Source organism: Euleptes europaea, chromosome 5 (genome assembly GCF_029931775.1).
Source record: "Euleptes europaea isolate rEulEur1 chromosome 5, rEulEur1.hap1, whole genome shotgun sequence".
Lineage (NCBI taxonomy): Eukaryota > Metazoa > Chordata > Lepidosauria > Squamata > Sphaerodactylidae > Euleptes > Euleptes europaea.
Window position 1 is genome coordinate 110,663,759 of NC_079316.1, and position 13,510 is coordinate 110,677,268.

Consider the following 13,510-nt stretch of genomic DNA (forward strand, 5'->3'; position numbering starts at 1 on the left):
CAGCCGATGGAGATCAGTTCACCTGGAGAAAATGGCCCCTTTGGCCATCAGACTCTATGGCATTGAATTCTCTCCCCTTGTATATATATGAGGTATCTATCTATCTATCTATCTATCTATCTATCTATCTATCTATCTATCTATCTATCTATCTATCTATCTATGGTATGTTAAGGTATGTCTCAGTGGCTGAGAGCCAGTGTGGTGCAGCGGTTAAGAGCGGTGGACTCTAATCTGGAGAACCAGGTTTGTTTCCTCATTCCTTCCACATGAAGCCTGCTGGGTGACCTTGGGCTAGTCACGGTTCTCTCTGAACTCTCTCAGCTCCACTTACCTCACAAGGTGCCTGTTGTGGGGAAGGGAAGGCAACTGTAAGCTGCTTTGAGATTCCTTAAGTAGTAGAGAAAAGCAGGGTATAAAAACCAACTCCTCCTTCTCCTTCCCCTAGTGGGAACTCTGCCATCTTAAACAGAGTTACATCAAGGGTTACCAATTTTCAGGTGGGATCAGGATTTCCCCCAGAATGCCAGCTGATCAGACAACACACATCAGCGCACCTGGTGGAAATGGTAGCTTTAGAAGGTGAGCTGAGCTCAATGGAATCATAGCAAACCCCCACCCACGAGCTTTTGACCACACCAAGCACTGCCCCAAATCTCCAGGAATTTTCCCAAGCCGGAGTTGGCAACTCTCCGAGTTACAACTTCTGAGTCCATTGAGTTCAAGGTGTAACCCTATTTGGGATGGCACTGTTAGCCGCACAACTCATTTCAGATGAATTACGGTCAGTGAATGCCACCCGCATATCCCATTTGTAGTCATGGGCAACACTTCCATAATACTGAATAGAGCTTGGTTGCGTTCCAAGTGTGCCCAAGTCCTTTGGGGCGCTATGAACCCCCCCCCCCCGATGATTTGGAGAAGGAGGAATGCTCTCTTGGAAAAGAGAGAAGAGCGGTAAAATGACTGTGGTCAGGAGATAATTACTTGCTGTTGGAAGATTGTGGCCACCAGAAAGCTATGGACTAGGGTCATCTTCAGAGACCTGGCTTTGGATGTCCCGCCCTGCTTCCCAGGAAAGGCAAGTGACAACCTGGGAGAGGGCCTTCTCAGTCGTGGCCCCAAAGCTCTGGAACTCTGTCCCCTGGGAGATTCGTCTGTCTCCTTCCTTTGCCATTTCCAGTCAGCAGATGAAGACTTTTTTTGTTTGTTTCATTGGACGTTCCTTCAGTGATCTCTGTTTCCTATCCAATGTTTTAACTGCTGTTTTCATTTATTTTCTTCATAAATCCTCCTTTCTCCCCAAAGGGGGCCCAAGATGCCTCACCTCATTGTCCTCTTCTCCATTTTATCCTCCCAACAGTCAAGAGATGATCACCCCTGGTATACATTAGCATTTGACCAAGTCATAAATTCGGAACTATATCCTGCTTCCAGAGGTGTCACCTAAGTGTAAAAAGTAATGTGGAAAGGGATGCATATCAAAGGATCACCTCCCGTTCCCAAGCCAGGATGAAAAACCTGTGAGCGTGCCTTGCATTTCAAAGCCATCTGGCTTGAACTGCTACTAGCTAGGTCAAATGGGGGGGGGGTCTTTATCCTATAAAACAGTTTAGGAACATCTGAGGGGAGAACAACTATGCTGCACAGCAGAGGGTCTGAAATAGGGTAGCCAACCTCCAGGTGGTAGCAGGAGATCTCCTGCTATTCCAACTGATCTCCAGCTGATAGAGATAAGTTCCCCTGGAGAAAATGGCTGCTTTGGCAATTGGACTCTATGGCATTGAAGTCCCTTCCCCTCCCCCAACCCCACCCTCCTCAGGCTCCACCCCTAAAACCTCCGGCTAGTGGCAAAGAGGGACCTGGCAACCCTAGTCTGTAACCATATTGTGGCATCTTCTAACGGATATTTCACTTATGCGGGATCTGTCTGCCTCCATGTGTACAAGTGTATGTTAGGAAGGTATTTTAATGCACCTGCTTGCTTGTCTTATGTTTATGCCTGAACCTTTTGACAGTCCTTTTAACAAAGCCTGTTGCTTTAATTGGAAGTGGTCTGCTTTTTGTGTAACAGTCCAAACCCTGCCTCAGTGGGATTTATTCCAGGGTCCCAGGTCAGGGACAGGGAAGAAGAAGAATAAAAGTTGGTTTTTATATGCTGACTTTCTCTACCTTTTAAAGAGAATCAAACCGGCTTACAAACTCCTTCCCTTCCTTTCCCCATAACAGACACCTTGTGAGGAAGATGGGGATGAGAAAGTTCAGAGAGAACTTTGACTAGCCCAAGGTCACTCAGCCGGCTTCATGTGGAGGAGTGGGGAATGGAACCCGGTTCTCCAGATTAGAGTCTGCCGCTCCTAACTACTACACCATGCTGTCTCCCTGGGGAATCAAATCGCCCTGGGAATCAAATCACCACACTAGGGAATCAAATCATCCTGGTGGGTTGGAAAACCCAGTTTCATTTCCAACAACAATCCTGTGAGGTACGTTAGGCTGAGAGTGTGTGACTGACCCAAGGTCACCCGGCAGTCTTCCATGGCAACGTGGGGAATTTGAACCTGGATCTTCTAATACAACACTTTAACCATCACTAAACCACACTGATGTTTTGTATGTATCTTAACTGTTTTTGACTGTTTTAATGATGTGTGTTGGGGGAGTTAGAGATGTTTTTATAATATGACTTTATTGTGTATGTTTTAAATTGTTAGCCACCTTGGTAGCCTTTGGAAAGGCAGAAAGGTGGCACAGAAATTTTGTAAATAATAATAATAATAATAATAATAATAGTAATAATAATTTACAAAATTTCTATGCCATTTTTCTGCCTTTCCAAAGGCTACCACGGTGGCTAACAATTTAAAACATACACAATAAAGTCATATTATAAAAACATCTCTCTCCCCCAACACACATCATTAAAACAGTCAAAAAACAGAGTTAAGATACATAATAATGATAATAATAATGATGATGATAATAATAATAATAACCCCATGGCGCAGAGTGGTAAGCTACAGTACTGCAGTCCAAGCTCTGCTCACGACCTGCTTTCGATCCCGACGGATGTTGGTTTCAGGTAGTCGGCTCAAGGTTGACTCAGCCTTCCATCCTTCCGAGGTCGGTAAAATGAGTACCCGGGTTGCTGGGGGTAAAGGGAAGATGACTGGGGAAGGCACTGGCAAGCCACCCCTAAAACACAGTCTGCCTAGTAAACGTCGGGATGTGACGTCACCCCATGGGTCAGGAATGACCTGGTGCTTGCACAGGGGAGCTTTACCTTTATTATTATTATTATTATTATTATTATTATTATTAGAAGAAGAAGAAAAAATAATTCACCAAATTCTGCCAAATCTTCTCACGGGTTTGGAACTAAAACAGTCCAGCAAAGAAAAACACCAGGTCAGAATTCGTTCCTGTTGCAAATTAAGAACTTTTGGGTTTCCGTCTCTCCCCTTTTAACCCATATTTTAAAGAACGTTCAGCTGCAGAGTGACTTACGTTGTATCTCACATTTTTGTGTCATTATCCAATAAGAGAGTTTAAAGGGGGGGGGGGAAGGAAATGTCCCCACAGAAATATTATTCATATATTTTATTATATGCTCCAGTACAGGCACCACTTTAGTTTAATGGCATGTTGGACGATGGTACAAATTTATAGCCGAAGGTTTACATCACAGACAGCTGGAATGAATAACAATAAATTAATTTAAAGTGCTTGAAAAGTGCTCCCAGTAGTATATGGTGCTCATGTGCACCAGGCCAATAATTTATAAATGCGTGTCTTTTATAATCCTGATCTAAAGTCTCGAAAGCAGCTAGTTAAAAAGCAGTCACATGACATAAATTATTTTTAAAAAATTCATATTTCAGTGGTTCGATACGGGTGGGCTCCGCTGTCATTAGCGTGAGGCGGTTTTCCTTGATGACCGGAAAGAGAGGAAACAGGGGGAGGGGGAACCAAAAACACCAGCCGGCGGGAGAGGGGCACGGCCCTTGGCTAGCTGGGGGTCTTCTTCAATCCAGTGCCAGAGCCGTGGAAATGAATGGAAGCTGCTCAGGCCTGTGGTTTTCATTCAGACTCAGGTGCTGCATTGACGAAACAGGGCATCAGGAATAGGGTTGCCCCAAATAGCGCCCTCCTGGCATCATCTGAGGCTGGAGAAAAGGCACAGGGTGGCAGGCTGAAGCCCCTTCTGCATAGGGTTGCCATCCTCCAGGTGGTGGCTGGCAGGGTTGCCAAATTCCAGGTACTAGCTGGAGATCTCCTGCTATTACTGCTGATTTCCGGCCAATAGAGATTAGTTCACCTGGAGAAAATGGCAATTGGACTCCATGGCATTGAAGTCCCTCCCCTCCCCAACCCTGCCCTCCTCAGGCTCCATCCTAAAAACCTCCCGCCGGTAGCCAAGAGGGACCTGGAAACCCTAATTGCTGCCGGCTGGAGATCTCCAGATATTACAACTGATCTCCAGGAGACAGAGATCAGTTCATCTGTAGAAAACGGCCACTTTGGCAATTGGACTCTATGGAATTATACCTAGGGTTGCCGGCTCCAAGTTGGGAAATATGTGGAGATTTTGGGGGTGGAGCCTTAGGAGGGCAGGATTTGGAGAGGGGAGGGACTTCAATGCCATAGAGTCTAATTGCCAAAGTGGCCATTTTCTCCTAAGGAACTGATTTCTATCAGCTGGAGATCAGTTGTAATAGTGGGAGGGGCTGTGGCTCAGTGGTACAGCAGGAGATCTCCAGCCACCACCTGGAGGATGGCAACCCTAATCTGGAAGGCCTCACTCAAGTTTGGAATCTGGGGAAGGGAAGGGGATCTCCCCACCCTGTGTCAGATTGTAATGCACTCAGGTGTTCCTTTTAGGCGATGCATGCAGGGGCTGATAAGGATCGGGACCACAGGGCATGTGTAGACGTAGGGTTGCCAGCTGCAGGTTGGGAAATACCTGGAGATTTGGGGGGGTGGAGCCTGGGGAGGGCGGGGTTTTGAAAGGGGTGGGACTTCAACTGGGGCGTAATTAGTGTTGCCAGCCTCCAGGTGGTAGCAGGAGATCTGCTATTACAGCTGATCTCCAGCTGATAGAGATCAGTTCACCTAGAGAAAAATGTCCACTTCGGCAATTGGACTCTATGGCATTGAAGTCCCTTCCTGCCACAAACCCCGCCCTCCTCAGGTTCCGCCCCAAAATCTCCAGGTAGGAATGGAGACTGTCTGTCATTGCCAGTGCTGTCTTGGCAAACCCCGGGAAATTTGAGCCTGGTGCCTGGGGAGGGTGGAGCATGGGTAGGATGTGAATTCCCTCCCCTTCCCAAACCCTGCCCTCCTCAGGCTCCACCCCCAAAACTGCTGGTGGCAGAGAGGGACCTGGTAACCCTACCCCCCCACACACATTTTGAAGCACTCTGCAAAGCAGAGCTTTCAAAGATCTTTTGAAGTCACTTCGGGTGTTTATAGATCAACTGACTTAGCTGGTTAGTTGATTATATGGTTCATCTTTGTATTTTTCTTTAAAAATGGAGCACAGTAGTTTTGCATGGCTAGCAAATGGCTTGTCGATTATGTAGTATTTCCTTGGTTTTTTGTTTTTTTAAATATACTACAGTATGACCTGGTAAAACCACCTTGGGTCCCTATGGTTAGGGTTGCCAACCTTCAGGGAGTTCCAAAACAATTACTAATATAATTTCTAAGGATATGCCGGCAACGCTCGTTGCCGGCATATCCTTAGAAATTATATTAGTAATTGTTTTGGAACTCTGTTCTAACTGTATTTGTTGCGTTAGAAGTGGCTTTGTTTCTAATGTTCTAATACATTGCTTTAACTGCAAGTTTTGCATTGTGACTGTCCTGATTTGGATATTTTTGTTTAAGTGCCATATTTTGAATTCTAACCTCCTGTAAGCACTTATTAGCTGTTTTTGAATACAACCTTCAGGGAGTAGCTGGAGATCTCCCGCTGTTACAATTGATCTCCAGCCATCAGAGATCAGTTCACCTGGAGAAAATGGCCACTTTGGTAATTGGACTCTATGGCATTGAAGACCCTCCTCTCTCCAAACCCCACCCTCCTCAGGCTCCACCCCCCAAATCTCCATGTATTTCCCAACCTGGAGCTGGCAACCCTGTCTATGGTGAGAAAGGTGGGTAAAGGTTTTTTGAAAAATTAAAATAAATAGATGTAAATGGGCTGTGATTCTAAGACCCCTTCAGGTACGGTTGCCAGCTCCAGGTTGGGAAATACCTGGAGATTTTGGAGGCGGAGCCTGAGGAGGGTGGAGTTTGGGGAGGGGGGACTTCAGTTGGGTATAATGCCATAGAGTCCACCTTCCAAAGTGGCCATTTTCTCCAGGTGAACTGATCTCTATCGGCTGGAGTTTAGTTGTAATCCCAGCAGATCTCCAGCTACTACCTGGAGCTTGGCAACCCTACCTTCTGGCCTAACCTAACCATGTTGCCTCAAAGGTCAAATCTCACACAGTAAGTCTCATGTCCAAGTAAACATGCCTAGAGCTGTGTTTTTCTTCAACAGTCATCTTCACTAGGTCTTACAACCCTTTAAATATGTTTAGGATTGGGGTGTGAATTTTAATGTGTAGGCATAGCAAGTAGGCTGTGCTTGGCTGAGGAAAGCACACAAAACTAAGGCGACCTGACTTCCTTTGACACAGAGAGAAAGAAATCACCATTTTTGGAATTATGTCAGAGGATTAGAGGAGAGTTCTGCCTGGAGGCAAACAAATGTGTGCGGAGAAGAAAGGCCAAGCCAGAAGTTGGCAGCTTTGAGAATGAGGCTGAATTGGTTGCTGTTGCTTTTCTTACAGTGGTGGCAAACATTTTCTTCCCAGATTCTCAAGAAAGGTAATGTTCCATGGCATATGAGGTATCTGAGCTTGCCTGCAAGTGAAAATAATCTTCTGGTGTCCTGCTCTGTATAGAGTATTGGACTAGGACCCGGGACTAGGACCGAGTTCAAATTCCTGCTCTGCTAGGTCCAGTTGATCCTGAGCCCATCACAAGCACGCTTCCTAACCTACCTCACAAAGGGAGAAAAGTGGGATGTAAATAACAATGAAGAAAAAAAAAACCCTTTTGGTAAAAGAGCTGATTATCGGCGGGTACGTGGACCGGGGCTTTTTTAGGGATGGGTCCCAGACAGAGGAACTCCTTGTTCCAGGAAGTGTGGCTTCACTCCTTCACTTTTAACCTTGTTTATTCTCTTCTGGGTGCCTTTTGATGGTTTTTGTCTACTCATCGTGTGAATTCACTGGTTTCTTTATTTCTCTATCCTTACAATAGTTATAGTAACCAACTAGTAGAAATATTTACATGAAGTATGGGGGGGGGGAGGTATTCTCTTAACTAGCATGTTAATGTGGTGTGAATTTTCTCGGCAAACAGAAATTATCCAGTGGTCATTTGCAATTTGCAGCTACTGCTAGATAATGTGTGTAGAGTGATCTCCAAAATTTGCCAAGAGTAGAATTCCGGTTGGACTTTGCAGTTCTGATCATTCAGTTCAGCATCATGTTATACTGGAAATTCCTGTTTGTTATACCTTAATCCACCATGTTTGTGGTAAAATCACATCATGTAGTTTTCTATAGTCTGTTAGCTCTCTCTCTCTCTCTCTCTCTCTCTCTCTCTCTCTCTCTCTCTCTCTCTCTCTCTCTCTCTCTCTCTCTCTCTCTCTCTCTCTCTCTCTCTCTCTCTCTCTCTCTCTCTCTCACACACACACACACACACACACAGTTGCCAACCTCCAGGTGGTGGCTGGAGATCTCCTGCTATTACAACTGATCTCCAGCCAATAGAGATCAGTTCACCTAGAGAAAATGGCTGCTTTGGCAATTGGACTCTATGGCATTGAAGTCCCTCCCCTCCCCAAACCTCAGGTTCTGCCCCCAACCCCCCCCCCTCGGTGGCAAACAGGGACCTGGTAACCCTTCTGTCTGTCTGTCTGTCTGTCTGTCCCTCCTCCTCCTCCTCCTCCTCCTCCTTCATCATCATCATCATCATCATCATCATCATCAAAAATGATCCAAAACATGTCAGGATGCCTTTCAATCTGCAAAGCCAATTGGAATCCCTACTGGTAGGGTTGCCAACCTCCAGGTACTAGCTGGAGATCTCCTGCTACTACAACTGATCTCCAGCCGATAGAGAACAGTTCCCCTGGAGAAAATGGCTGCTTTGGCAATTGGACTCTATGGCATTGAAGTCCCTCCCCTCCCCTCCCTGAACCCTCCCCTCCTCAGGCTCTGCCCCCTAAATCTCCAGGTATTTCCCAACCAGGAGCGGGTAACCCTACCTCCTGGGCAAAAGTCCCACCTAGCCCCGTCCACTTTCTAAAAGCCCTGGGTGGGCTCCAGGAAAGGTGTTGGTGAGTACCATGTTGCCCAAAGGCACCATGTTGGAAACCCGTGCCCTAGAGTGACATCGCATCCATGCTGTGCTCTCTTCCTCCCCAAACTCTGCCCTCCCCAGCACTACTCCCAAACCTCCAGGAATGTCCCAAACTGGAGCTGGCAACCCTAGATCCAATAAGGCCATTTCCCCCCCCCCCCCTGTTAATTTTGGACTGTGAGTGAAAGAGAAATGCAAGTGCGGGAGATGGAGAAACTGCCGATGAATGCAAATGTGGAAGAGGATCTGGACAGGGTTGTGAGGGTGTCAGGGAAAGTGATGAGGAGAGGCCAGGAGTGACTGGGAGGGAGGGAGGAAAAGAGGATGTCGGAAGGATCGGCTAATAGAATGACTGCCATGACAGTCCTACCACACAAGAATACTAGGCATCAGGGAAATCAGTTAAAGCCATATTGATTCCCTTTAGAGGTGAGATAAAACAGATGCAGTCAGCTGCCAAGGAATGCTTTCGTACAGGAGCTGTGCAGTTTCTCGGCGGTTTTCTCCTATTAATCATTTTTAATTTCTCTTTTTAAACCCCCCCACAAAGTTTGTATTAAAAAAAATAACAACATCATCACCTGCACCATATTTTTAGCCCCCCTCCCTTTTAGTAAAAGGAGAAGCAATCAAAACAAGGCCCAAGAAAAAGGAAGTTGTGTGTTCAGAAAGCCAAGCGTCCCCTCGGGCAATAGAGGAAAAGCAGCCGGATAAAAAAGAGCCAGAGAGCAAAGGGGGATGGAAGGAGGGAGGAGAATCAATGGCTCAGACTGAGCCCTGATGCTTTTTCCAAGCACAGTTCACCTAATCAGATCCAGAGCTTTCCAGCGCAAGAAAAACAGAATGCATCGAAACCAAACCACCTCCCCGCTAAAGTCTCCTGGAGAGGAATGTTCGGCACCCCAGTACCTAGGAGAAAGCATGTTTTTGGCAGCAATCCTAAAGGCACTTTCCGGGGAGTAAACCCAACTGAATAACATGGGCTTAATGCTGAGTAAATCTGTTTAGGATTATTGCTCTCTTAGTTTGGGCAGGGGGGTTTGAAGAAGAAGAAGAGGAGGAGGAGGAAGAATTGGTTTTTATATGTCAAACTTTCTCTACTACTTAAGGGAGAATAAAACCAGCTTACAATCACCTTCTCTTCCTCCACTAGGGCTGTTGATTCGGTTCAGTCCGAACTGAAAAACAGCCGAATTTCCCGCAATTCGGCGGTTTTTCGGTTCGGACGAACCAAACTCAAAAAGGGGGGGGGAAACCGGGGAGCCGAATTCACCGAGTTTGGGGCGTTCCTGAATAAATTCAGCAAATTCGGCCCCTTTAAACAGATCTGCGCCTTCCAGCTGGAAGGCGCAGATCTGTTTCCCCCCTGAAGGCGCGCGGGGGGCCGAATTTTACCCCGAACTCCGGATCCCCCTGAATTTCTGGGGATCCGAAGCGGGGGAGTTCAGACTTCGGCACGGCCCGAATAAAAATGGGCCGAATTTTGCCGAAGCCGAACTATACCGAATTTTTTTTTCAACAGCCCTATCCTCCACAACAGACACCCTGTGAGGTAGGTGACTAGCCCAAGGTCACCCAGCTGGCTTCATGTGGAAGACTGGAGAATCAAACCCGGTTCTCCAGATTAATGTCTGCCGCTCATGTGGAGGAGTGGGGAATCAAACCCGGTTCTTCAGATCGGAGCCCACAGCTCTAAACCACCGCTCTTAACCACTACATCATGCTGGCTGGTGTAGTGGCTGTACATTCAATCTCTCATATCCCTAAATGTGAAAGCATATATTGCTACCCTGGTTTTTTTTTCCAATTTGGGTTGCCAAGTCGGGGTTGAAAAATTCCTGGAGATTTGGGGATGAATCCTGGGAAGGATGGGGTTTGGGGATAGGGTTGCCAGCTCCAAATTGGGAATTACCTGGAGATTTTGGGGGGTGGAGCCTGAGGAGGGTGGGGTTTGGAGAGGGGAGGGATTTCAATGCCATAGAGTCCAATGGCCAAAGTGGCTCTTTTCTCCAGGGGAACTGATTTCTATCACCTGGAGATCAGTTGTAATAGTGGGAGGGGCTGTGGCTCAGTGGTAGAGCATCTGCTTGGAGTGCAGAAGGTCCCAGGTTCAATCCCTGGCATCTCCAGTTAAAGGGACTAGGCAAGTAGGTGATGTGAAAGACCCCTGCCCGAGACCCTGGAGAGCCGCTGCCAGTCTGAGTAGACAATACTGGCTTTGATGGACCAAGGGTCTGATTCAGTATAAGGCAGCTTCATGTGTGAGATCTCCAGCCACAACCTGGAGGTTGGCAACCCTATTTGGGGAGGACAGGGACCTCAGCGAGGTATAATGCCATAGATTCTACCCTCCAAAGCAGTCCAGGGGGACTGATCTCTGTAGTCCAGAGAGCAGTTGTAATTCTGGGAGATTTCCAGGACCCACCTGGAGGTTGGCAACCCTGGCAGGCATACATACCCTGTGTACAATTAACCACCTTGTACACATTTCTGACAAAGAGAGTTTCAGTAAACTATAACAGTTTAATCTGGAAAAAAAAACACCCCACATATCAATGGTTTAATTCACTATGGGTCTAATTGGACCTCAGCAGCAGCTCACATATTTTTGGCACTATTCCTGTCCCTAATACAGCAACTATATTCGAATACGAGCTGTCAAATCCATTACGACCACTTGCCCAATCCAACGCCCCCCCCTGATTATCTCTAATAAAGGTGTGAAGCAAGGTTGCGTTTTGGCACCATACATATTCAATCTATATATATCGGATCTGGTGGCTTACCTATCCACGAACCATCATCATGCCCCAAATCTCAACTGCCATCAGGTTCCAGTACTTCTATACGCCGATGATGCAGTTTTACTTGCTTATACAAAAATCGGCATGCAGCATAGTTTAAAGATGTTTGTGAAATATTGCGAAACAAATCATCTTAAAATCATCTCTGAAAAGTCAAAGATCCTAACGTTCACAAGGTCAACAAAAATAGAAAGCTGGAGGGTGAATGAGCAGAAGATTGAGCAGGTATTACAATTTAAATACCTTGGAGTCAATTTTCATCACACTTTGAAGTGGCATCTACAGTGAGGGAAAAAAGTATTTGATCCCCTGCTAAATTCGCCCGTTTGCCCTCTGACGAAGAAATGACCAGTCCATAATTTTAATGGTAGGTTTATTGTAGCTGTGAGAGTCAGAATAACAACAGGAAAACCCCCAGAAACCCAGAAGACAAAAGTCAGAGATTGATGTGCATTATAATGAGTGTGTAAGCTCTAGTCCTGTGGCCCCATTAAACAGACTTCAGCAGACAACCAATCCACAAAAGCAGTTTTATTGGGTAGAATCGACAGGTTTCAGAAGCCATATTCAAAAGGACACTAGTAAGGGTCAAAGGCAAGGTACACAGCATATATGGAAGAGCAAAAGGAGATAACCGGTTACCCAGGCAACCCCCCTCCAGGAGGCAGGAAGGAGTACTTGGCGATTCCCACAGTATGGGAATCTATGAAGACTAAACACGGGGCATAGATTGGCCTTGGACAGAATAGCACAACAGCACCTGGAAGCAGCACTATTGCACTACCGCATACTATCCTCATGGCCTGCTCCTGACATTCTGCCCCCCTAAAGACCCCCCTTCACCCTCCCACCGTGGGTTTGTGAGCGTAGGCGGCATGGAATTCTTGTATTAAGCGGGGGGCAGAGACATCACAGGTGCGCACCCATTCATCCTGGGCAGGACTAAAATGTTTCCAGCAGACCAGGTACTGAAGGGAACCGTAGCGAATGCGAGAATCCAGTATTTTAGCTACTTCAAAATGCCCCCCCCCCACCATGTCAGGCACTTTGGGTTGTGGCTCAGGATGCCATTTTTGGGAAGGAACATATGGTTTTAAAAGACTGACATGGAACACAGGATGAATTCTTTGTAGAGACTTGGGCAAGGAGAGTTCCACAGCCACTGGATTAATAATCTGGGAAATGGGGAACGGACCCACATACTTGGCACTGAGTTTGTCACATGGGCGGGTGGATCGTAGGTTCTTGGTGGACAGATAGACAAGGTCCCCCACTTTGCATTCCTTACCGGGGGAACGATGTTTGACAGCCTGAGCCTTGTAACGCCGTTTGGCTCGCTCCAGATTTTTAACCAGCCATGCTTGAATTGAATGTACCCATCCGGCCACGTCAGCCCCCCCTCCTCCTCAGAAACATTAACATGACCAGCGGGGCCTAACTCTTTACCATGGACAACCTGGAAAGGTCTGAACCCTGTGGATTGGTGAACCGCATTATTATAAGCATATTCTGCAAAAGGCAACAGGTCTACCCAATCATCTTGATGATAATTAACGTAACAGCGTAAATAGCATTCCAACACCGCATTCACCCGTTCAGTTTGACCATCCGTTTGGGGATGGAAGGCACTAGACAGTCCTTGTTCTACTCCAACTAATCTGAGAAAAGCCTTCCAAAATTTGGCCACAAAATTTGAACCCCTGTCCGTGACTATTTTGCGCGGAAAGGATTGGAGACGGAAGACATGTGACACAAAGAGGAGGGCCAATTTTGGGGCGGAAGGGATACCTCCACAGGGTACAAGATGCACCTGTTTCGAAAACAGATCAGTAATCACCCAAAGAACTGTCTTTCCCCCACTAGGGGGTAGGTCCGTCATGAAGTCCATTGCAATTACTTCCCATGGTTTGGAGGGAGTCTCTAACGGTTGTAAAAGTCCGGGCGGTTTGCCCTGAGATAGTTTGGCTGCTGCACATATGGAGCAGCTGCGGATGAGGGAGTCCACATCTGACTGCATGCCCACCCACCAAAACTGTCTCCATAGCAAATGCAATGTTTTGAGGAATCCGAAATGTCCGGCAATCTTGGCGCCATGAACCAAACCCAAAACCTCCCTCCGGAACACTTCCGGAACGTACAATTTAGAATCTTTGTACCAAAACTCCCCGCATTTAATTAGAGTAGCTGGAAGAGCCTGTGAGGAAAGTTCCATTTGATAACTGTGGAGGAGGGTCTCCTTAAAGGAATCAGTTAGTGCTTCCACCCCCTCTGGAGTTGTGCCGGCG

At 46.8% G+C, this 13,510-nt stretch overlaps 1 non-coding gene across 1 annotated transcript; it reads left to right on the forward strand.

Annotated features, from left to right (window-relative positions):
- The first annotated feature begins 10,478 nt into the window (after positions 1-10,478).
- TRNAS-GGA (transfer RNA serine (anticodon GGA)) lies at positions 10,479-10,550 on the forward strand. Its single transcript has one exon. It is a non-coding gene; the product is annotated as a tRNA-Ser (tRNA).
- Positions 10,551-13,510: the final 2,960 nt, after the last annotated feature.